Raw genomic sequence first — 22806 nt, 5'->3', positions numbered from 1 at the left:
TGGTGAATTACAGTAATAGATTTTTCTAATGTTAAGTCAATCTTACATTCTGAAATGATCTTAATTTGGTTATTATGTGTTATTCTTTCTTATGTAATGCTGACCTTGATGTATTAATAGTTTTGCTTATGGTTTTTAAAGTCTATTCTATGTTAATATGTGAGATTGGCCTGTTTTCTTACATTGTCTTTGTTATTTTTTATAGTAAGTTTAACTAGCCTCATAAAATGAGTTGGGAAAGGTACGCTGTTTTTAATTTTCTATTCTCCAGAAGTGTCTGTGTAAGACTTACATCATTTCTTTCTGAAGTGTTTGGTATAACAAGTGTTTAAACTATCTGTGCCTGGAAGTTTTTTGTTACTCTTTTAATGGCAAAATGTTTCATTATGAATTCAAGTTCCTTAATCGTTCCATGATTAGTCGTGATTTTTAGTTCTTCTTGTGTCAATTTTGATAAAATTAAGCCAGATGTTGAGGACAAATACCACTAGTATAAGCATAAAGTAAGATTTATTTGGGAAAAGTTACAAACAATGCATCGGAATGTCTGCAACTTCCCAAACTCTCTTTATTTCAAGGAAACACGTTCTTGAGCTGGACAAGTTAGACACATGGTAGCAAGTACTCCAGAAGAGACATTCTTTCTCTGTGCCGCATCAGATATTTGGAGGAAATATTTAACAGTAAAAGCTTCTTGGCAAAAGAATCAGCCTTGCTGGTAGACAGGAGAATGTGGAATATTGCCACCAAGTGTTTATGAGGTTGGCATAATGGCACCTGTATCAGCTAAAAAATTGTATTTTTTCCCTTCAAACCAGCTTAGTACTGCTAAACTAAAGTGGATCAATGAGAAGGGAGAGAGAGCTGAGACCATCAAGCAGACAAAGAATTCCTCTCTTCATGTAAGTTTTATTTTTCTAGAAACTTTTCCATGCCATGTAAATATTATATTTCATTGGCATAAAATTGATCATATCATCTTACAATCTTTTTAATTTGGGGGGAACTATAATAATGCATTCTTTTCTTTCCTGATATTGGTTATTAGTGTTACTTTGTCAATCTTATCTGGGTTATTACTTTTATTGTTTGTTTCCAAGAACAATTTTAGCTTCATTGACCCTCTCTTGTGTGTTTTCTACTTAATTAATTTGTGCTTTCATTAATTAATGTATTACTTTCTCCCTTATTTTTTCCTTGGATTCATTTTACTACTACTTTCATGCCTTTTGGGAGAGATGCTTAGTTTGTTCATTTTAACCTTTTCTTTCTATAATACTAGAGATGCATTAAGGCTGTAAATTGCCATCTAAGTACTGTAGAGCTGCAACTGATAAATTTCAATATCTAGTATTTTCATCATTTAGTTCAAAATATTTTCTAATTCCTATTACGATTTATTATTTGACCCATGGGTTATTTAGAAGTAGAATTTTTAGTTTCTAAACATGAAGATTTTCTAATATTTGTTGGATTTGTTATTTGATGTTATTAATTTCTAGCTTAATTTTATTTTGGTCAGAAAACATGCTCTTTATGATTTCAATACTTTAGAATTTGTTAAGACTGGCTTTGTGGTTCAGTATACAATTCATATTTGTCAGTGTTCCACGTGCGCTTTGAAAAAAATCCATATTCTGCATATAAGTGCAAGATTCTTTACATGTTAAACAGGTCAGTTTTGTTAGTCATGTTGTCCAAATCGTCTGTGTCCTTTTGATATTATGTGGGCTTGTTTACAAATTCACAAGGGTTTTTAAGATCTCTCACATGAAAGATCCAGCAGAGGTTTGTCCATTTCTCTCTTTCAGTTTCATATATTTTCACTTACTATGTTTTGAGGCTATGTTATTAGGTATACCAAATTTAGAATTGCTGTTTTTGGTGAATTGAACTTTCTGTCAATACAAAATTACTCTCTTTATCCCTGGTAATGCTTCGGGCCTCAAAAACTATTTTCTCTGGTATTACTTACTATAGCTACATCATATGTAGTTGCTTTAGATACAGATATCTTTTTCTGTTCTTTTATTTTTAACATTTCTGTATCCTCTCTCGTGAACAAGATACAATTTTTTTAATCCAGTTAATTTTTTTGTGTTTTAAGTGGAGAATTTAATGGATTATATTCCATGTTCATACTGGTAACAATGGATTCTATGCCATGTTCATACTGGTAACACTTTTGATTAAATTTCCTTTGTCCGGCAAGTTCTAGTTTCTTTTTATCTCCTTTATGGTCTTATTTTGGACACTATAGAAAGAGATCCTCACAGTTTAGAGGTGAGATTCCCACCACAGCCAAGCCTGGAGTGAACTGGTAAAAATCTGCAAGAGTCCCCTGAGCGAATGGATTCCTCCGCTGAGGGGATCACCCAAAAGATGGTTAATGTGTGACTGACAGAAGGTAGAAGTGGGCTGTACACAAGGAAACCAGTAACCTGGTCTACTCCTGAGAGTGACCTAGACACCTTGAGCCAGGATCTGCATAGAATTAAAACATAAAGAGCTGGAGAGTAAAATCATTGGCACTCTCCTTGTGCTGACCTAGGCAGGGACAAGTGTGTCTGGGAACATCAGTGTTCTCAGTGCCCATTGAGAGGTGGACTCCAGAGAGGAGCAGCACACAATCCCAGCTCCAACAAAATGACACCGCTCCTCTTTGTACTGTCCAAGTCCCTCTGCTCAGACTGCAGCTCATCAGCAACTGCTGTCTCCCCACGCTCTGTCCTTGCGATGCGTTCCCTCTGCTTTACAGAGGGAGTCAAAGCCGCCAGACCTCAGCTCCTCGGCTTCCCACCCTACCACAGACATCCCTCTTCCTCTGTTCTCAGTCCTTTCCCTTCTCTCTCAGAGGAGACATTCTCCTGTCTCCTTCCAAAGCAAATCACCCCATCTGTACTCTGGTCTCTATGACTGAATTGAGTTCTTTCTCAATCTCGTTCCTTCCCCCACCCAAAGCATGCTCAGTCTCTATCCTAAGTTAGGTTAGATTGCCCGCTTTCCCCTGTAGCTACTGCTATATTGCTCTCTGGAAAAAAAGAAATTTTTATTTCTCAACTCTTCTTTCTCACATTTTCCTCAGCCTTTACGTCTGATCAGTCACCAAGTCCTATAATATTTTATCTTGAAAGTTTCTCTGGAATCCCTTTTTCTCCTCTACATTCCTTTCCTTACTCTGTGTCACTGGGCAGGCTATTTAACTCTGTAAGCTTCAGTTTCTTCTCTTAAACACAGATAAGTTTCTTATAACAAATATAACTTATGATAAACTGCCTAGTGTGATATTAGCACATAATAGGGGTTCAGAAAATAACACCAGTTCCTGTCCTTGTCTTTTGGCAGACTCCAAATCATCCTCTGTAATGTCTCCGAAATGACCTCCTGAAACAAGTGACCTGACCTGGTTGCTTCATTTTAGGGCACAGGACTCCTGTAGCCCCCAAAACAAACTCAGAATCCAGCCAGTCACGGTGGTTCACGCCTATAATCCCAGCACTGTGGAGGCCAAGGCGGGTAGATCACCTGAGGTCAGGAGTTTGAGACCAACCTGGCCAACACGGTGAAACCCCGTCTCTACTAAAAATACAAAAATTTGCCGGGTATAGTGGCACATGACTGTGATCCCAGCTACTCAGGAGGCTGAGGCAGGAGAATCCCTTGAACCCGGGAAGTGGAGGTTGCAGTGAGTTGAGAACGCACCAGTGAACTCCACCCTGGGTGACAAAGTGAGACTCCATCTCAAAAAACGAACAGTTGGAATTCCAAAACATCTCACACGTGCAAAGTCTTGAGTCTAGTCACCCACTTCCAAGCCTTAGGCTGCAGTCACAGTCCTCCCACCCCCTGCTCTGCACACTCATCACAAAAACACTTCCGATCTACTCCGTATGCAAGCAGGCATACCTGCAGGCACGAACACACACGGGTGCACACACACCCAGGCACACACACCTCGGTCTTTCTTTTAGACCCAGACAGCACTCCAACAACATTGCATCTTTGTTCCTCTGCATTTTCTGTCTAGCACGCCCTTCCCACACACTCACCTTCAAGACCTCACTGATGCTCACTATCTCTGCAGAGCTGTCACTGAGTCCACATCCGGAGGCGTCCCGGCTGTAGTCCACACTGCTTTCTATCGCAGCTAATGTCATTTTTTGTTGACATCACTTTTCCTCACTAGATCGAGAGCTTCTAAGAGAGAACAGGGATGATTTGTGCTAGATTTCACTCATCTCTATCCTCCCACAAAGGCTGGCCTCTTGGTCACTAAATATTTGAGAAATTTAATTGAGGGGGTTGACTGCTGACTCTGTACAGGTTGATAGCTCTCTGGAGTTTTGTTCTCACCCAGAGGGAGAAAGATGAGGGAGAGGAGGCTGCAGGGTTACTGGCTGAGGGTTCCGTGGCCTTGGTGGAAGGGGAGTAGGCAGCAGAAAGAGAGACACATTTTCAGTGGGGTGGGTCAACCCTGCTTATATAAGATGGCAATGTCACAGCTGTGGTTTCAACACTGAAGAAATACTAGTTATGGCTGGACATGGTTTCTCATGCCTGTAATCCCAGCTCTTGGGAAGCTGAGACATGGAGGATTGCTTGAGTTTCCTAGGTCTAGATTAGCCTGGGAAACATAGCAGGACCCCACTTCTATGAATTAAAAAATTAAAAAATGAGCTGGACATGTGGCACTGGCTTGTAGTCCTACCTACTGGGGAGATTGAGGCAGGCGGATTGCTTGAGCCCAAAAGTTTGAGGGTACAGTAAGCCATGACCTGTACCACTGCACTCTAGTATGGGTGACAGAGCGAGACCTCTTTCTCTATAAAAAATTAAAAATTAAAAACAATTTGCCGGGCATGGTTGCTCATGCCTGTAGTCCTAGCTATTCAGGAGGCTGACATGGGAGGATTGCTGGAGCCCAGGAGTTGGAGGCTGCAGTGAGCTATGATCATGGCACTGTACTTCAGTCTGAGCTGGACCTGAGCTGAGTGAGACAGCTTGAAAGAAGAAAAGGAGAGGTAAGGAAAAGGGAAAGGGAAGAAAATGGAGAGGAGGAGAAGGGAGGGAGGGGACTAGTCAGAAAAATACGGTCATTCACCTGTTGGGTGACATGTCAAATAACGGCTTGGATCTAGTGCATTAGACTGCAGACTAAAAAATCTCTGTCTGTTTCAGATCTCCATGCCGACTCCTGACTGTTTCTTTGGTGTTGTTGTTTGTTTGTTTGTTTGTTTTGTTTTTGAGACAGAGTCTCCCTCTGTCACCCAGACTGGAAGTCTGTGGCACAGTCTTGGCTCACTGCAACCTCCACCTCCTGGGTTTGAGTGATTCTCGTGCCTCAGCCTCCTGAGTAGCTGTTATTACAGGCACCTGCCTCCATGCCTGGCTAATTTTTGTATTTTTATTAGAGACGGGGTTACGCCATGTTGGCCAGGCTGGTCTCAAACTCCTGGCCTCAGGTGATCCGCCTGCCTCGGCCTCCCAAAGTGCTGGGATTACAGGCATGAGCCACGGGACACAGCCAGGCATTGTTCTATGTGCTTTAAACCCTCACCAAGGAAACCTATGAGGTGGTAGGATTATTATCTTCCATTTGACAGATGCAGAAACTGAGGCCCAGCAGAGGTTGAGTAACTTATGCGAAGTGTCACTCAACTCACACGCCCCAGCGAGTGTCCAGGAGGGCCTGCCTCTTGCAATAGAAATCAGACATCCCACAGGAACTTCTGAGGTTTTCCCACTGCTGCCAGATGTATGCAAGGAACATGTGATCTTCGTAATTCCAGAGCGGGGCAAACTGCTTGGCGCCTCTTCAATAGGTGACATTTAGTGAGTAAATGACTGTGACTCAACTGTGACTCTCCTGACAGCCTCAGCCTCCTCTAGCATTCCCCTCCAAGTTGTACTTGTCCTTGTTAGCACAGCCTCATGAGACTGAAGTCCCTACCCCTCAAACCTTAGCCTGCCAATTCTAAGAATTCAGAAATGCAGCTCTGCACTCTGTGGCTGGCTCTGGACCAAAACAAGCACCATTTCTCCTTGACCGGGAGTATGGGATGGAAGATGGAGAGAGAGGCTGGAGGGGAGGAGCATGGAGGGAGTGGCTAGGGAGGTCAGAAGGGCTATCTACTGAGCAATTCCTGAGACCTGCTTTGAGTGCACTGTACTAATGAGGTGGGGGATTGCAAGATGAGGCAGCCTTCAGGGGATCTGGATGATTATAATGGATTAAGGAGGCAAACCCCATACAGATAGAAGGAACATCAGTGTGGCTCATGCCAATCTAAGATGTATGTGGATAAAGTTCTCTACCAAAATTAAACTTAACAGAAGTGAGAACCTGGATTTGAACCAGGGACCTCTTGCTCTACAGTCAAAAAGCTCTAGCCCTGAGCTATACCCCCATGGCACACTGAGGTTACCTAGTTCATACCTTTCATCAGTGTGGGAGCACTCAGCTTTGTAAAATTAAATCATGGCTTCCCTCCAGGACTTTCTAGAAGCTGCCAGATGTGATTCACAGCTAGACACCTTCCCTCAGCTCTGCAGCTCACCAGGCCTGTCCCTGGGTGGAGCCATGAACAGGAGAAAAGGATGGAAGCTGCCTGCAGAACCCCCAGTCATTTCCCATTGTTTTTTGGAGTTAACCCAAGAGCTGGCCACTGGTCTCCAAAACAGTCCACAGATTCTGATCTGACCTCCCAGCCTGAATTCCTTTTTCCTGCAGTGAAGACAGAGTGGACAAATATGGTAACTGATGATAAACTGCCTAGCATGATATTAGCACATAGTAGGGCATAGTAGGTGTTCAAAAAATAACACCAGTTCCTGTCCTTGTCTTTCGGCAAACTCCAAACCAGTATCTATAATGTCTCCTAAATGACCTTCTTAGACAAAGGACTTGACCTGGTTCTTCATTGCAGCACACAGGACTCCCTGTGGCCCACAGAACAAAGTTGGAATTCCAAATCATCTCATACGAACAGACTTGAGTCTAATCCCCTACCTCCAAGCCTTGGGCCACAGTCACAGAGTGGGCTGAAATTCAACTGCAGCCGCAGAGCTACAGGAGTTGGGTCTGCAGGGGCAGCACTGCAGAACCTCTATCTCCCTTGTTAGAGTAGCTGAGCCAGGCTTTTGGCCTACAAGGTTGAAGCAAGGGTGTGAGTGAGCTCTGGCGTGGGAGAAACCAATTCTCCAGGGGGAAATATCTGCCCTACATGGGAATGCTGCGTGCTGTGATGTGTCTCCCTAGGTCTGGCCACCACTCCATTGCACAAACTGCTGCTGTGGGAAGGAGCCAGGAGGGTGATAACTTGGGATACCATGCCCTGTCTGTTTCTGGGAAACCTGCTGTAGTGCTACTCTCTGGTCTGCCCTGGAAAAACCCAGAAGCATTCTGCATGACAGCTGGAGAAATTACATGTATACGGGGAGCAGGGAGCTGGATACCAAGAATATGAGGGATACCCATGGAACTGGTGCTGGAAGAGATGAGAAGTTATCCAGCCGGGGTGCAGTTGGGTAGGCCTGAGGTGTAGCTTCCAGTTCCAGGGAAAATCATAGGTGGAATGGATGAAAAGAAACTGGAATATGACCAACAGCTTCTGTGAAGAACAGAACAGCTTGTATGAATAGAAAAAGTGCAGTAGGGGGCACCCAGATTTGAACTGGGGACCTCTTGATCTGCAGTCAAATGCTCTACCCCTGAGCTATACCCCCTACTTGTCATGAGTGTCTAATAAGCACCTTTCATGTTGGTAATCACACCCAGCAGTCCTACAGCACATTGAAAGTTCCCGCTTGCTTTTAGAGAGTAAGACCAGCAACGGATTTTACCACAAACTCACCCCAGAAAAGTCCATCCCCAATTCCCAAACCCTAGCCCCTGCTCACATACCTGCACATCTCCCCGCTTTCCCTCAGTCTGTGGTGACGGGAGCAGCTGGGAGGAGTGTTCCCGTTTACTGCTGGAACAGCCTTTAGGTCTACATGTCTGATTTCTTCTTGTTTACAAAATAGCAGTTTGGAGACACAAATTGAGACACATGCAATACTGACATATAAAGATATCTCTCAGTCTGGGATCTTTGCATTAAATCCAGTTCATGAAACAGTTGGGGAAGTTCCCAGGCCCTGACATGGATCAGAGAGCAGTCCTGGGAAGCATCATGGAGACAACATAGCATGAGGACCACACAGCTCCTCCAGGTTTTGGCCAGAAATCTCCGCTGCTAGTGTGGAAAACTCTACACTGAACTACACCCCCATTCCCAGTGCAAGGCTATTTTAAACCTTACATATACTTTTGTTTTCATCTAAGTATCTTGTGCAACTATTTTTGAGAGTCAAATATTGCTTTTAAAGCTTATAGTAAAAGAAACCTCAGTCCTTTTTATTTTCCTCTTGCCACCCAGAGGCAGCCACTCTCCACCCTTCTGACTGTTTCTTCTAGTCTATTTGCCTCTATAATTTTAAGTAATATAAGTATGTCATAGCATGGTGTGTCTAATCAAATTTAGACATCATTAGCTGACTTATTTTTGTAGGTGAGGATTATCACTCATGTCCCTTTTCTGTTTTCCAGTATACCTACCATATATCAACTTCGTAGATAAAATGCTGTATATTTACTTTCTATTCAATTTTATCTTCCATGTTTTAATTATTATGACTAGTTAATAGTGTTTATGGCCAATGTACATAATCCTAAGCTGAACTAAGAGTTCTGATGGAACTTTTTTTTCCCTCAAGTTACGGATAGTCTCACATTTTCAACCGCTTGGTTTTCTTGGAATATCTACGATTTTCCACAGCCTTTCATTGCTCCATGAAATGCCTGTCAAATCAATTTACCACATTGTAAAAGCTGTTAGATAATTAACATTTTCACTTCTTGTTTTCCAGTAGCTCTCCGGCTTCCTGCTCTGTTTGTGCTGGTTGCCCTGGAAAGTCTGCTGCTCAGCCCATGCCCTGGGACTTCCTCCACCCTTACCAGGGCATCCTTTCCATCTCTGTCTCCTGTGTGCAAGTCCCTTTGTCCTGGATTGCCACGTCTTCAATGTCTCTTAATTTCCTTCCTCACTTTGGCAGAGGATGTCCTGCAGTTGTTTTCTGGGAATGGTGAGTAGAGGTGAATTTTTTAAGACCTTGCATGCCTCAAAATGTCCATAATTCCACCTACACACTTGATTAGCAGTCTGGACAGACACAGATTTCTAGGTTCAACTTATAATCCTGCATATTGTGAAGGATTGTTTCTGTTGTCTTCTAGTGTCTAGTATTGCTATAGAAAAGTCAAGTGCCATTGTGATCCTCTATCTTTTGTGTATCACCTGTTTCTTTTACTCTTTAAGTTTTGAAGATCTTCCCTTTTGTCCTGGTATTCTGTAATCACACTATGATATACTTGATGAAGATTTTTTTTATTCATTTTGTTGGGCATTTGGAGAATCTTTTCTAATGCATAGCCAAGTCCTTTCATTATGAGTAATGTTCTTGTATAATGTCCTTTCCATCATGTTCTCTTTCTGGGACTTTTATTAGTTTTTTTTGTTTTGAGACAGTGTCTTGCTCACCATAACCTTAAACCCCTGACCTCAAGTGATCCTCCCACCTTAGCCTCCTGAATGGCTAGGCTTACTGACACACCCCACGGTGACCAGCTGATTTTTTTTTTTTTTTTTTTTGGTAGAAACAGGGATCTCACCATGTTGTCCAGGCTGGTCTTCAACTCTTGGCCTCAAGTGATCCTCCTACCTGGGTCTCCCAAAGTGCTGGGATTATAGGTGTGAGCCACTGCGCCAAGCCTATTTAGTTGGTTTTTATACATCTTGGTTTTAACCTCTAACTTTCTTATTTTTATCTCTCTTACTATCTTTTCCTTTGTCTTTTTGTTTTATTTTACTTTCTGGGAAACTGCCTCAGCTTTATTTTTAAAATTTTCTATTTAATTTTTATATCTTCTATCCTTTTTTCTTAATTTCTTTTTTTTTTTTTTTTTTGAGACGGAGTCTCGCTGTGTCGCCCAGGCTGGAGTGCAGTGGCGTGATCTCGGCTCACTGCAAACTCCGCCTCCCGGGTTCACGCCATTCTCCCGCCTCAGCCTCCCGAGTAGCTGAGACTACAGGCGCCCGCCACCATGCCCGGCTAGTTTTTTGTATTTTTAGTAGAGACGGGGTTTCACCATGTTAGCCAGGATAGTCTCGATCTCCTGACCTCGTGATCCACCCGCCTCGGCCTCCCAAAGTGCTGGGATTACAGGCTTGAGCCACCGCGCCCGGCCCCTTTTTTCTTAATTTCTAAGTTATCTGTTCTATAATTGACCCTTTTATGTGCCTTGTTTAACAGATGAAATATTTTTTCATATTTTTCTCAGAGTATTAATTAGTTTCTTTGATGTTTTCCTCTCTTCCCAGCTAATATACAAGTGAACCAGTGACCTGCAGTTCTGCCCACACAGGGATAATGACCAATCAGATTCTCTCTTTTCAAGATGGTTAACATAACAGATGCCAAGAAAGAGAAGAGGAGCTGACAGCAGAGGGGGAAGATGAAAAGACCCGCAAAGAATGGCCATAAAAGATATGAGTATGTTGAGTGATTAGTGATCGGAAACTACGAGTAATATGGTACAGGTGTTTATAGAAGAACAGCCATTGATCAGGTTGGCTATCAATGAACTCTGGTAAAGAAGGGGTGACCTAGGCCTGAGTCCTAAAGCTTTGTTGGTGATGTCAAAAGTCACAGTCCTTTTGAGGCTTCAAAGGCCTCAGCTGTCTGATTATTTCTGGATCTCCATGAAAAGCCCATGACTCCTGTTTTATTCTCACTGCACACCCCTACCTGTGATGAGCCTGAGACACTCCATGCCTTGTAACCCAGTGGCAATATCATCAGGGTGGGGGCTGGCTGGCTGCTCAGGTGGGCCCCCCAAGCAGAGTCTCAGCGTAAGCACCATGTTTAGGTCTCACCTTTCTGCAATGTTTGAATTTCACACAAAGCCACAGTTTCAAAAAATGAACATTATTTCACAACTCTAGATCTTCCCAGTTAGAGGACTATTCACACTCAGTAATCAGGACTCCTTCCCACATCAGAACAGGCAGGGGGGTCTGCAGCAAGGCTAATGTTAGGGTGGAGAGTTTGCTGCACTGGGCCAGAGCGTCCTGGCCTCTGCCTGCCCAACAGCAGAGACCCCTCTCCAGGGATTATTCAGGTCCTGCTGGGAGGAACAAACACCAAGTCACAGTACCTTTCCCTTTTATATATGTTTCTAGGCAACCCCAGCTTTCCATAACCATCAGCTTAGTAGGTCACTGTTCCCAGTGGTCATATCTGTTCTGAAAGATTCCCCATCATCTCGAATAAAGGTAAGCACTTCCTAAGTCCCCTTCAGCAACACATGCACAAACCGCCTCTTAGAGCACGCACCTTCTGCAGAGAGACACACCCAGAGGGTGAGCTGATTTTCAAATTACAGTAGCTCCCCAGGTACCAGAAGAGCCCAAGTGAGATCTGAGAAAGTGGTTCTAGCTTCTCTATCCACCTGCCCTCCAAGGAGCTGAAGACTTCAGGCTGAGGAGGGCTGGCCGAAACGGCTGGAAGAGGTGACTGAAAGGGAAGCAAGGTGTCCTCTTAGCAGGGAAGCAGACCCGTTAGTAAACCAAAGCCACTCTGGGTGTGAAGAAAGAGCTGCAGGCAACAAGAGGATGGGACTCAGCTCCCAGAGTCAGAGATACTGCTCAGCCAGCCCAGGTGCCAGTGCCAGAGCGCAGTAGCTGAGTGCAGACCAAGAGGCCTTGCTTCCAGTCCAAGCGCCCCTCAGCTGGGCTTGGGTTTAGTCAGCAAAGATGGTTCTGCACTTCTCATTACTTTGACCCAGGAAGCCTGGTCCTGAATCTGTAAAGTCTGTAAGTAAAACTACAGTTGACTTTGAACAACACAGGCTTGAACTGTGGGTCCACTTAACAGACAGATTGTCTTCTGTCTTTGCTGCCCCCGAGACAGCAAGTCCAACCCCTCCTCTTCCTCCTCCTCTTCAGCCTGCTCTGTGAAGATGACAAAGATTAGGACCTCTATGATGATCCACTTCACTTCCACTTGTTCTATAGGAAATAAATTTTCCCTTCCTTATGATTTTCTTAATATTTTCTTTTCTCTAGCTTTCTTTATTGTAAGAATACAGTATACAACACATCGAACATACAAAATGTGTTCATTGACTGTTCGTTATCAGAAAGGCTTCCAGTCAACAGTAGCCTATTAGTAGTTACGTTTCAGGGGAGTCAAAAGTTATATCCGCATTTCTGACTGCAAGTTGGTGGGGCGCGGGGTGTGGTGTCAACACCCCTAACTCCCTCATTGCTCAAGGGTCACCTGTGTGCAGTGTGGAACCTTAATGAAGCCTACTTCAGCCTGGATGCGTGCCTCATCCCAAGCTCCCACTTCTTCCTCCTCCCCACATGGGCCCTCGTCCCACACCATCGTTCAAATCTCATGTCTCAATGGAAAGTCCAGATGAATGCAGCTTCCCAGAGATTCATGGGTTACCCCAAAAAGAAGCTTTTATGTCTTGGGCCCTCAAAAAAGTAAGAGTTAATTAAATTGCCCAGTGCTCCTCCAAAGGAGAAGGGCAGTCATCCTGGGGGCTATGCACTGTTTTCCCGCCAGCCCAAATCAGAGATCCTGGCATAGAGCAGACATGGCCTCTGCCTGGCCCGCGGTCTCTGGAGAGTCAGGTACACTCAGGGCTGTCCAGCCCCGCAGGCCCATCCCTCTCCTGAGCTGCTTATGGGGGCTGGAGGTGTTAGTCTAATGGGGCTCCCATTCCTGGAGGGGACCTAGAGGGTAGGTGGCCTGGAGGTGAAGTGGGGAGGAGGGAAGGGTACACAGCCAGAGTGCTGTTGTGGAGCCCAATGAGAGACCTGGATGCAGAGGGCATAGGGGAAAAAGAAGTCTGGAGAGCTGAAAAAGGACGGAGGGTAGCTCTGAGCTGCATTGCATGGAACCAAATTCTGTGTGGTGACTATAAAGCCCTTCCATCTTTAGCATCCTGTTCCCCTGCTACTCTCTGCCCCACCTTCCCTGCTCCACGCCCCAGGCTCCCCGTCCCCAGGCACTCCAGGGCACACACTTGATGCTGGCCTCTGCTGAGGCTCCTTCTGTCTGCACGGCTCCTGCCTGTAGCTCTGCAAGAGCAAGGTCAGGCTTCCTACATGAGGCTCCAACTTCCGCACTCTTCAAAACTTGAAAAGAAATTGACTTGCACCTTAGAAAGCGGCAGTGTTTGTCTCTTAGGCTAATGTTTTATGGGAGTAAGCAGATTGCAGCTACAATTATTATGGACTATTATACTCTTGTTTAGGGAGAAAAAATCTGCTAGGGATTAAGCAGAATTGGGTTCAGATCTTTGCTTTTTTTTCTTTGTTTAAAAATTAGTTATTTTTTGTTTGTTTCAGATCTTTGCTTTTAGCTGTTGTTGCTTTTAACTCTATGGAGAGACCGAATGGAGTCAGCCCAGCAGGGCATGCTGGGCAAGAGAGGTCTCCCGAGTCCCAAATAAGAATTTCAAGTAATACAAAACGAGGCAGCGAACCCACATGTGGAAGTCTGATACCGCTGGCAGAAGCGAATTGAATAGATGTCTCCCTGTTGGTAAGGATGTGGTTTTATTGACTTGAAATAAGAAAGCCCGCAAGCAACAACCAGTCATCCGCAGGATACTGCCACAAGGAATAATTGAGCACTCACTCAGACACGGGAAACCACTGCTTCTTTCAGTCTTTCTCCCAGATTCCAACGGTCAGTGTTAAAGCGGTTCACCTTGTTCACCTCCCTGAGAAGACGCTGCAGCTCACTCACCCCAGTGGGCACTGGGAGCCTCTGCTCAGGTGGGAAACAGATGCCCCTACATGCACATCTGGTGTTTATGAAGCAGATACTGGGGCTTCATAAACACAAGGGGCAGGGAAGTAGCCCCAGGGCATAATGTGGGGCCTCCTGACTGAAAGCTTACAAACCCCTGCCTGTAACAGCCACTTCCCTGGCAGTCATTTTGCCACTTAGGAGCCCTCCTCACCACTCTTCCGTTAGTTCCTTCAGTCTGTACAGACCCTACCAGAGCAGCTCAGCGGGGAGCAGCTGCAACCATGGGATCTGCTCCAGGCAAGGCCCTATGCTATACAGTCCCTGGGGGTGAGGATTCCAGAGGAGTCAAATCACTACCTGCGCCTCCAGGGGATGGCCCTGTGTGGTGGAGATGAGCATTCCCACAGGGAAAGTGCAAGTTGCAAGGCTGTTACGGAAACACCAGGGGTTCCATCTAGGTCTTGCTGCTCATCTCACAAAAAGCCAGTCACTGAGATGAGTATTGCCAGGGAATAAGGCTTTATCCAGGTGCTACAGACAGGGTGAACAGATCAGTCTCAAATCCATCGTCATTGACTGACTAAAATTAGGGGTTTACATAGCAGGGAAGAAATGTAACTACATGTGGGAAAACGGATTAGGGAGGGGCAAGGAAGAGGAGTTGGGCCAACAGGCAGTAGGTGGTCACCTAGGCAATCATGATGGGTGAGGGGTCTGGCCTCTCACTTTCCACATGTGGGGATCTGGTAAATTTCAGTTTCTTGATACTCTCTGGGAGGATTGCTGGTTGGTTTCCTCAGAAAGGAATTCAGATAACACAAATGTAAATTTCTCCTTGGGTTTCAAGACTGAGAGGGTCAATTTCTAGGTTTATTCAAGAGAAACCATAAACATCAGTTCTGTGGGACAATTGGGCCCATTTCAAGGCTCTGAGGATAAGGGTTAATGAGGGGACAGAGTCACCTGGAGAAGTTCACTGGGACCTACAAGAAACTGGAGAGGCTTCCTGGCAAAGCTCTATGCCGTCTATTCTCTCTTCTCTCCTTGCAGGAAGATTCCAGTATAATAGACCCCAGAGGTGAAAAGGCTTTTGTTCAGTAAGTAGAAAACTGAAGGGGGGTGGGAGCCACATGGATTTGAACCAGAGACCGCTTGGCCTGCAGTGCAAGGCACTACCTTCAGTTACACCCCTCACTTGTTATAACTGTTTCTGATAAGCACCTGTGTGGCCCCATCAGCACCCCGATTTCTTCTTGGTTAGTCCATGGGAACAGCCCCACTGCAAACAACCCATTCCTGCTCTCCTCTTTCCTCTAAACCCCAACCTCCTCCCACCTGGCGGTCCACAGGCCTACAGCTTCTTCTCTCAATGGGAAAGACATCAGCTTGGAAAAACACTTGGAAAGCCAACATTATCCTAGAAAAGCTTTTTAAATGACCCAGCAGGACAAGTCCCCGGATGGCCTTGACCAACCCAGTGCTTCCCTCTTTTCTTGGTTGTAGTTCTCAGAATAACTAGAGAATGTGCTGGGTGTGTTGTCCTGAGATGAGGAGGGACTGTCCTAAACCTGGACTCTGTTCCCATCACACCTAGGACAGGATGTCCTGCTATGCTTTAGCCCAATGATCCAAACTGCCCTTGGGGTATAAAACTGAGAGCAGAGGGTGTTCAGGGTCCCTCAGCTGCAGTGTGAAGTGGGACACACAGGTGGACTCCATCTGCCCTGGACAGCTTCCTGAGCCTTGGGGAACCAGCTCACCCTAAATCCCAGGCTTCTGTTGTCCCTTGCCTGCCTGTAAGGAATAAAGTTGCTTTGCTTAACTTGCTATATAAGTGTTCTGTGTCACTGGACTCGAGCAAGTGGTACAAACTGCAGATTAATAACTGGTATGTGGCGAATCTGCTTCATAAGTGGTTGCTGAATTTTGCGGCCCAGGAGATCATCTGGTGTTTCTGTGATGTGGGAGGATGAAATGAAAGAAAAATGAAACTTCTCACACCTAACAAATCAGAATCTGTATACTTGACCACACGCCCAGGTCATTCTGGTGCTCAGACATGTTTGGCAACTTTGAATTTAGTCTATACTTGAATGTTACATGCCTGAAAGAAAAAACAAAGACTAATTAAAGGCCTGCCTGAGTTCACACATCCCTTAATAACAGGATCATAGCTAGAACCACATTCCTGGTTTTGGGACTTTCCATTGCCCCAGCCCAAAAGATGACTAGATTCCTTTCCATCTCTTTTCCCTCTACTTCCTTCCCAGGAACCTCCCCTCAACCTGCCATAGGACCTGAGGCAACCTGAAGGTACCAATTGGTATGTGGTACTGAAAAGAGACGTAGGTACCAAAAAGAGACTGAAAAGAGACGCAGGTACTAAAAAGAGACTGAAAAGAGACACAGGTACTAAAAGGAGACTCTTTCCAGGGGGCACCTGGATTTGAATCAGGGACCTCTTGATCTGCAGTCAAATGCTCTACCCCTGAGCTATACCCCCTCAGCTTCTAGGAATCTCTACTAAATACCTTTTCATGTGTGTTGCAACACACATCTATGCACTGAAATTTACATGGACTCTTAGAAAGTTTTAGAGATACGGACATTTTGCCTCACAGAAAATTAGACCTTTTGGCCTTCTTCTTTCTTATTAATCCCTCCCTACTTGGGCCCCTAGAAGCCTCCTTGGCTCACTTCCATCTCGTCTTAGGACCACTTTGAAGACACCTGCTTGAAGAATCATTGCCAAGAGCAGGGCCACTCCTTTCTTCCTTCATCTCCTCCTTAAAGTCCACTAACTTGAATGTGTCCCCACATCCTTTCTTTTCAATTTCACCCCTACCCCAGTGGATGGATCTGGGGGCTCTTCTGCCCATCTCCTCTCTTTTTATTCTCATCTCAGCTGTTCTTGGTTTTTTGCAGGGTCTTGACTGAACCCAGGAAAGCCCATACCAATAATTTGAATTATTTGAATCCCATGATGGAGCTCAGGAAGCTTCCCCAGCTGTCCCAAAGGGCCTCAGGCCAGAAGCACAACTGAAGCAGCAAGGACCAAAATGTCTCCTCTGCTGGGCAAAACCCTGCCCGGAGGCACAGCACCACAGGTCCCACAAAGTGAACCTGGCCCTTGGCCAACATCCTACATTAAGGCCACTTCTGACATTAAAAGGCCACACAGATCTCAAAAATGTGGAGAAAGGACACCCACCCAAAGGGTCAGATGAGATGATGGCAGTGCCTGTGATAACTGTGTCACGGAGACCAAAGCTCAGAATCCACAGAGGCTCACAAAGGAAAATGCAGTCTCTTTGTGTCTTTCTACAGTGCCAAACAACATTAAGCATAAAAGTTGGGATGCAATAAGTATTTATTGGAGGGAAGTAAAGACAGCAAAACCAGCAAGGATAACTAAGAATAGAGTTAATATAAATTACTTGAGGTAGCACCAGTCAAATGAACTCTGTTGCTATTTTGGTGTTCAGTTCTCCAAACCTGAGCATGCATATTCTTCTGAGCTCAGATTCCATGTTTCTTGCTGGAGGAGATGAGCCAATTCACAGCCACGTGGAGCTCTGTCACTGGCTACTCTCTCTTATTGGTCTTCTGGCTCCCCCAGCAATGGTCCTCTCTTACTGAAAAGGGAAAAGGCAAGGAAGGAATTAAAGAAATCCTCATGTTAAAATTCTTCTTGTTAAACAATAAGACTCTTTAAAAAGTCCAAAAATCTACAACCAGCAACCATCATACTTAATGGTGCAACGTTAGAAGCATTCTCTTAAAAACTGGAAACGACAAAGATGCGTGGTAGCTTTGTTTCTATTTAAAACCACCAAAAGCTAGAGGTAGTGCATTTAAGACCAAAAAAGTAGGGTTTTTTCAGTGGAATAGAAGAAACAAAACATACATTATTTCAGTGACACTGTGATTATATAGAAAACACGAAGTAATCTACAGATTATCTGAATTATTAATTTTAATAAATTCAAATAAGTTATACAATAAACTTATTTTAAATCAAATATATTTCCACACACCAGTAACAAAGTTAGGAATGAAATTTCTTGACAGAGTAACAAAAATACAGGATCCCGAGGAATAAATACAAGTTGTACAAGACCTCTGTTTAGACTATTTTAAAGCTTCATTGAAAGATATTTAAAAGGCACTTAAATAAGTAGAGAAGTATGCTTTGGTTTTGGATAGGACAAAACGATTTTGTAAAGATACTGCTCTCCAAATTTATAGATTTAATGCAATTGCAATCAAAATCCTAATAGTGATTTTTATAGTAATTGACACACTAATGTTAAAAATTATGTGGGAAGGCAGGGCGCGGTGGCTCAAGCCTGTAATCCCAGCACTTTGGGAGGCCGAGGCAGGCGGATCACGAGGTCAGAAGATTGAGACCATCCTGGCTAACACAGTGAAACCCTGTCTCTACTAAAAATACAAAAAAATTAGCCAGACATGGTGGTGGGCGCCTGTAGTCCTAGCTTCTCAGGAGGCTGAAGCAGGAGAATGGTGTGAACCTGGGAGGCAGAGCTTGCAGTGAGCTGAGATCGTGCCACTGCACTCCAGCCTGGGCAACAGAGCGAGACTCTGTCTCAAAAAAATAAAAATAAAAAATTAGCCAGATGTGGTGGCATGCCCCTGTAGTCCCAGCTACTCAGGAGGCTGATGCAGGAGGATTGCTTGAGCCTGGGAGGTTGAGGATGTGGTGAGCTATGATCATGCCACTGCACTCCAGCTTGAGTGACAGAGCAAGACCTTGTCTCAAATAAATAAAATGCTTTTCTTGAAAGTAGCCTATTTAACAAAGAAATGGAATCAACATAGGTTCTCATTAATGGTGGATTGGATGAAGGAAATGTGGTACATACACAACATGAAATACTACACAGCCATAAAAAGAATAAAATCTAGTCCTTTGCAGCAACATGGATGCAGCTGGAGGCCATTATCCTAATCAAATTAATACAGAAACTTTTTGACTGAATGTATTTAGAATCTCTGTTAATAAGGGGCATCAACTTTTAGGATTGTTGTGTTCTCTTGATCAATTGACCCCTTATCAATATGGAATTACTATCTTCATCTATGGTAATATTTGTTCATCTAAAAACCAATTTTTGTAATGCTATCGTAGATAATCCAGCTTTTGATTACTGTTAACACACTATATATTTTAGTTTATGTTTTTATATTAAAAGTGTATTTCTTTGGGGCAGCATGTAGATGTTTCATTTTTTAAAATCAAATCTGACAATCTCTGTCATTTATATGAGTGTTTAGACCATTTACATTTAATGAGATTTATGACATGGTTAAATTTAAATATATTATCTTTGTACTTTCTATATGTTTCATGTGTTTTTAAATTCCCCTTTTCCTCATTTCTACCTTCTTTTATATTTATTATATTTAAATGATTTCATGTTACCCCCTTTGTTATCTTATTAGCTACAACTTTTTGTTGTGTTATTTTAGTGTTGTTTTATGGTCTATACTATATACCTTTAAGTTATCTCAGACTATCTTCCAGTGATACGATACCATTGCATGTTTGGGAACTTCACAATGTTCTACTTCAATTTCTCCCCTCCCAAACTTTGTGCTATTGTTATTGTGTATTATACTTTGATATGTGCTACAAATATCACAGTACATTGTTGTTATTTTTGCTTAAACAGTTGGTTATCTTTCAACAGATCTAAAGTTTAAGAAAAAGTACATAGATGTACCCACATAGTTACCATTTCTGATGCTCTTTATTTCTTTTTATAGATTCATATTTTCACCTGGTATCTTTTTTTTTTTTTTTTTTTTTTGAGATGGAGTCTTGCTCTGTCACCCAGGCTAGAGTGCAGTGGCGCAATCTCAGCTCACTGCAACCTCCACCTCCCGGGTTCAAGAGATTCTCCTGGCTCAGCCTCCCGAGTAGCTGGGACTACAGGCACACACCACCATGCCCAGCTAATTTTTGTATTTTTAGTAGAGACAGGGTTTCACCATGTTGGCAAGGATGGTCTTGATCTCCTGACCTCGTGATCTACCCATCTCGGCCTCCCAAAATGCTGAGATTACAGGCGTGAGCCACCATGCCCGGCCTGGTATCATTTTTATTCTGCCTAAAGAACTTCTTTAATGTTTGCCTCACTGTGAGTCTCCTGGTGGTGAATTCTTTCAACTTTATTATGTCTAACATGCTTTTATTTCACATTTGTTTTGAAGAGGTGTTTCCACTCAGTATAGAATAAAGTTGAGAGTTCTTTTTTTTTTTTTTTCAGTATTTTGAAGATATTGCTCTACTGTTTTCTTGCTTGCATTGTTTCCAATAAAATATTTGTCATTACTTTGATTCTTCTGTACATAGCATTTTTCCCCCCTCTGGCTGCTTTTAAGATTTGCTTTATTACTAGTTTTGAGTAATTTGACTATAATGTAATTTGGTTTTATTTTCTTCACGTCTCTTGTGCCCAGGTTTCATTAAGCTTCTCGAATATGTGGGTGTAGAGTTGGTCTAAAATTTGGAATTTGGGGGGCATTTTTTCAGATATTTTTCTGCCCTACACTCCAACTTTCAGAAATTCTTTTCTGCTCACTTAGCTGTATTTTTTCTTTCTTTCTTTTAAAATTCTCTTTTCTCTAGGTATTTCACTTTGAATAGTTCTGTTGCTATGGTTTCAAGCTGATGATTCTTCTACAATGTCTAATCTTTTGTTAATCAAGCAGTGTCTTTTTTACTCACCATTGTAGTTTTCATCTCTTTCATTCACTTTTAGTCTTTGTGACATAATAAAAAAAATACATATTTGGTTTCTGCCTCCATTTCCTGGCACACAGCTCCTAAAATCCTTGGGATCTCTGAAGTGATGAGTGTCTGATGAATATGGTAGTAAGAGGACTGATGGCTAGAGGGTCCTGGATAGCCTCAGGATGGCGGATAGTTGCCAGGAGAATCAACTGTGATCAAAGCGTTGGAAATTTTAGCCCCATTCCCTCTACCTCCAGGGAGAGGAGAGGGACTGAAAGGTGAATAGTTTACTATTGATCAATGATTTCACAATGAAGCCTCTTTAAATATACCTGCATAAAACCCCAAAAGGATGGCCTTCAAAGAATTTTCAGATTGCTGAACATGTGAAGGTGCTGGAAAGGTGGCATGCCTGGAGAGGGCACAGAAACCTCATGCCAATTCCCATGTACTTTGCTCCATGTACCTCTTCATCTGGCTGTTTATCCACATCCTTTGTAATGTCCCTTAAAACAAAGTGGTAAGTTTAAGTAAGTACTTCCCTAAGTTTTGTGAGCCATTCTAGCAAAAGACCAAATATGAGAAGGAGGTCATAGGAACTCCCAATTTATAGCCAGCCTATCAGAAGTACTGGAAGTTTGCACTCAAAACTGGCAACTGAAGTGAGGTCAGACATATGTGACTAAGCCCTTAACCTGTGGCATCTCATTCTAACTCCATTTAGATAGAGTCAGAATTAGTTGAATTATAGAACACCTAGCTGGTGTTTGTAGAAAACTGGAAAATTACTTTATGGGAAAAACAGCCCCACATTTTTGTGACCAGAAGTGTTTTATGTGGAATGTTGAGAGTATAGTGGAAGAAAATAGTTTGGTTTTTCCCCCATTATATACTATTTTTTTAAAAGCTTCAATGAAACTGTTTGGTTTCTACAACAAACTGCTAGAGAAAGAGTCGTTTATAAAGAAATTTATTTCTCACAGTTCTGGAGGCTGGGAAGTTCAAGATCAAGTCACCAGCAGATTCCATGTCTGGTGAGGGCCCATTCCCTGGTTCGCAGACAGCCATCTTCTTGCTGTAACCTTACATCACAGAAGGCACGATGGTCCTCTCTCAGGCCTCTTCTATAAGGGCATAAATTCTGTTCAATCACCTCCCAAAATTCCCACCTCCTAATACCATCCATCACCTTTGGGTTTAAAATTTCAACATATGAATTTGAGGAGGATACAAATATTCAGTCTATACCACTAAAGTTTTTGAACAGATAGAATGCACTTATAATGACTTTAAATGTTCTTCTCTCTAATTCTAACATCTGTGTCACTTCTGGGTCAGTTTCTATTGGTTGACTTTTCTCCTAATTATAGGTGGTGTTTTCCTGCTTCTTTCATACCTAGTAATTTTTGGCTGCAGACATTGTGAATTTTATCTTGTTGGCAGCTGGATATTTTAATACTTGCATAGATATTCTTGAGCTTCTTTCTGGAATTCAATCAAGCTGCTTGAAAACAGGGCAAGGCACTTCTGTATTCTCCACCCAGTGCCCCATGAATCATGAGGTTTTCCAGTCTGGCTGGTGAAAATAGGTACTATTTTCAGTGTGAACACCATACATTGTTACCACTTATCCTTTCAGATGGTTCTTTCCTTGGCCCTGGAGAGTTTCCTCATGCGCATGTGCTGATCGGTGCCTAGCTGAGCATTTGAGCATGATCCTCTGCAGAGCTCCAGAGTTCTCTATCTCTGGGCATCTCTCTCCTCTCCAGTATTCTCTTTGGCAAACTCTGACTGCCTTTATCTCTCAAGGCTCAGAGCTCCATCTATTTAATTCTTGGAGTCCATAGGGCTTGGCCTGGGTTTCTCTTCTCTGTGCCGTATCCTAGACGCTTTCCCAAGGCAGTCAATTGCAGCATTCATAGGACTTATTTTCCATTGCTCAGGGATCATGGTCCCTTGCTGCTTGATGTCCAATGTCTTGAAACTGTTGTTTCCTATATTTTTCAGTTTTTTGGCTATTTTAGATAGGAGGATAAATCCAGTCAGAATGAGGATAAATTGTCATAATAAGCAAAAGCCCATTTTAAAAATATAGTAATATATTTGGGTCCTATTGCATATCTTCACTTGGAAGCCCCACTACCTTCTCAGAATCAACATGGGCAAAACTAAATGCC

At 43.3% G+C, this 22806-nt stretch overlaps 1 protein-coding gene and 1 non-coding gene across 2 annotated transcripts in view; one reads left to right on the top strand and one right to left on the bottom strand.

Annotated features, from left to right (window-relative positions):
* The window catches only part of LOC141409988 (uncharacterized), a 47198-nt gene extending 31497 nt beyond the window's left edge, over positions 1-15701 (top strand). Inside the window, exons 7-10 of the mRNA XM_074036534.1 lie at positions 819-902; positions 8911-9126; positions 10422-11375; positions 13464-15701. The gene's annotated coding sequence lies outside the window, so the exon portion shown is untranslated. The remainder of the gene's footprint in view (positions 1-818; positions 903-8910; positions 9127-10421; positions 11376-13463) is intronic.
* TRNAC-GCA (transfer RNA cysteine (anticodon GCA)) lies at positions 7654-7725 on the bottom strand. The gene has a single exon. It is a non-coding gene; the product is annotated as a tRNA-Cys (tRNA).
* Positions 15702-22806: the final 7105 nt, after the last annotated feature.

Source organism: Macaca fascicularis, chromosome 3, assembly GCF_037993035.2.
Source record: "Macaca fascicularis isolate 582-1 chromosome 3, T2T-MFA8v1.1".
Lineage (NCBI taxonomy): Eukaryota > Metazoa > Chordata > Mammalia > Primates > Cercopithecidae > Macaca > Macaca fascicularis.
This window is presented reverse-complemented; position numbering and strand designations above follow the sequence as displayed.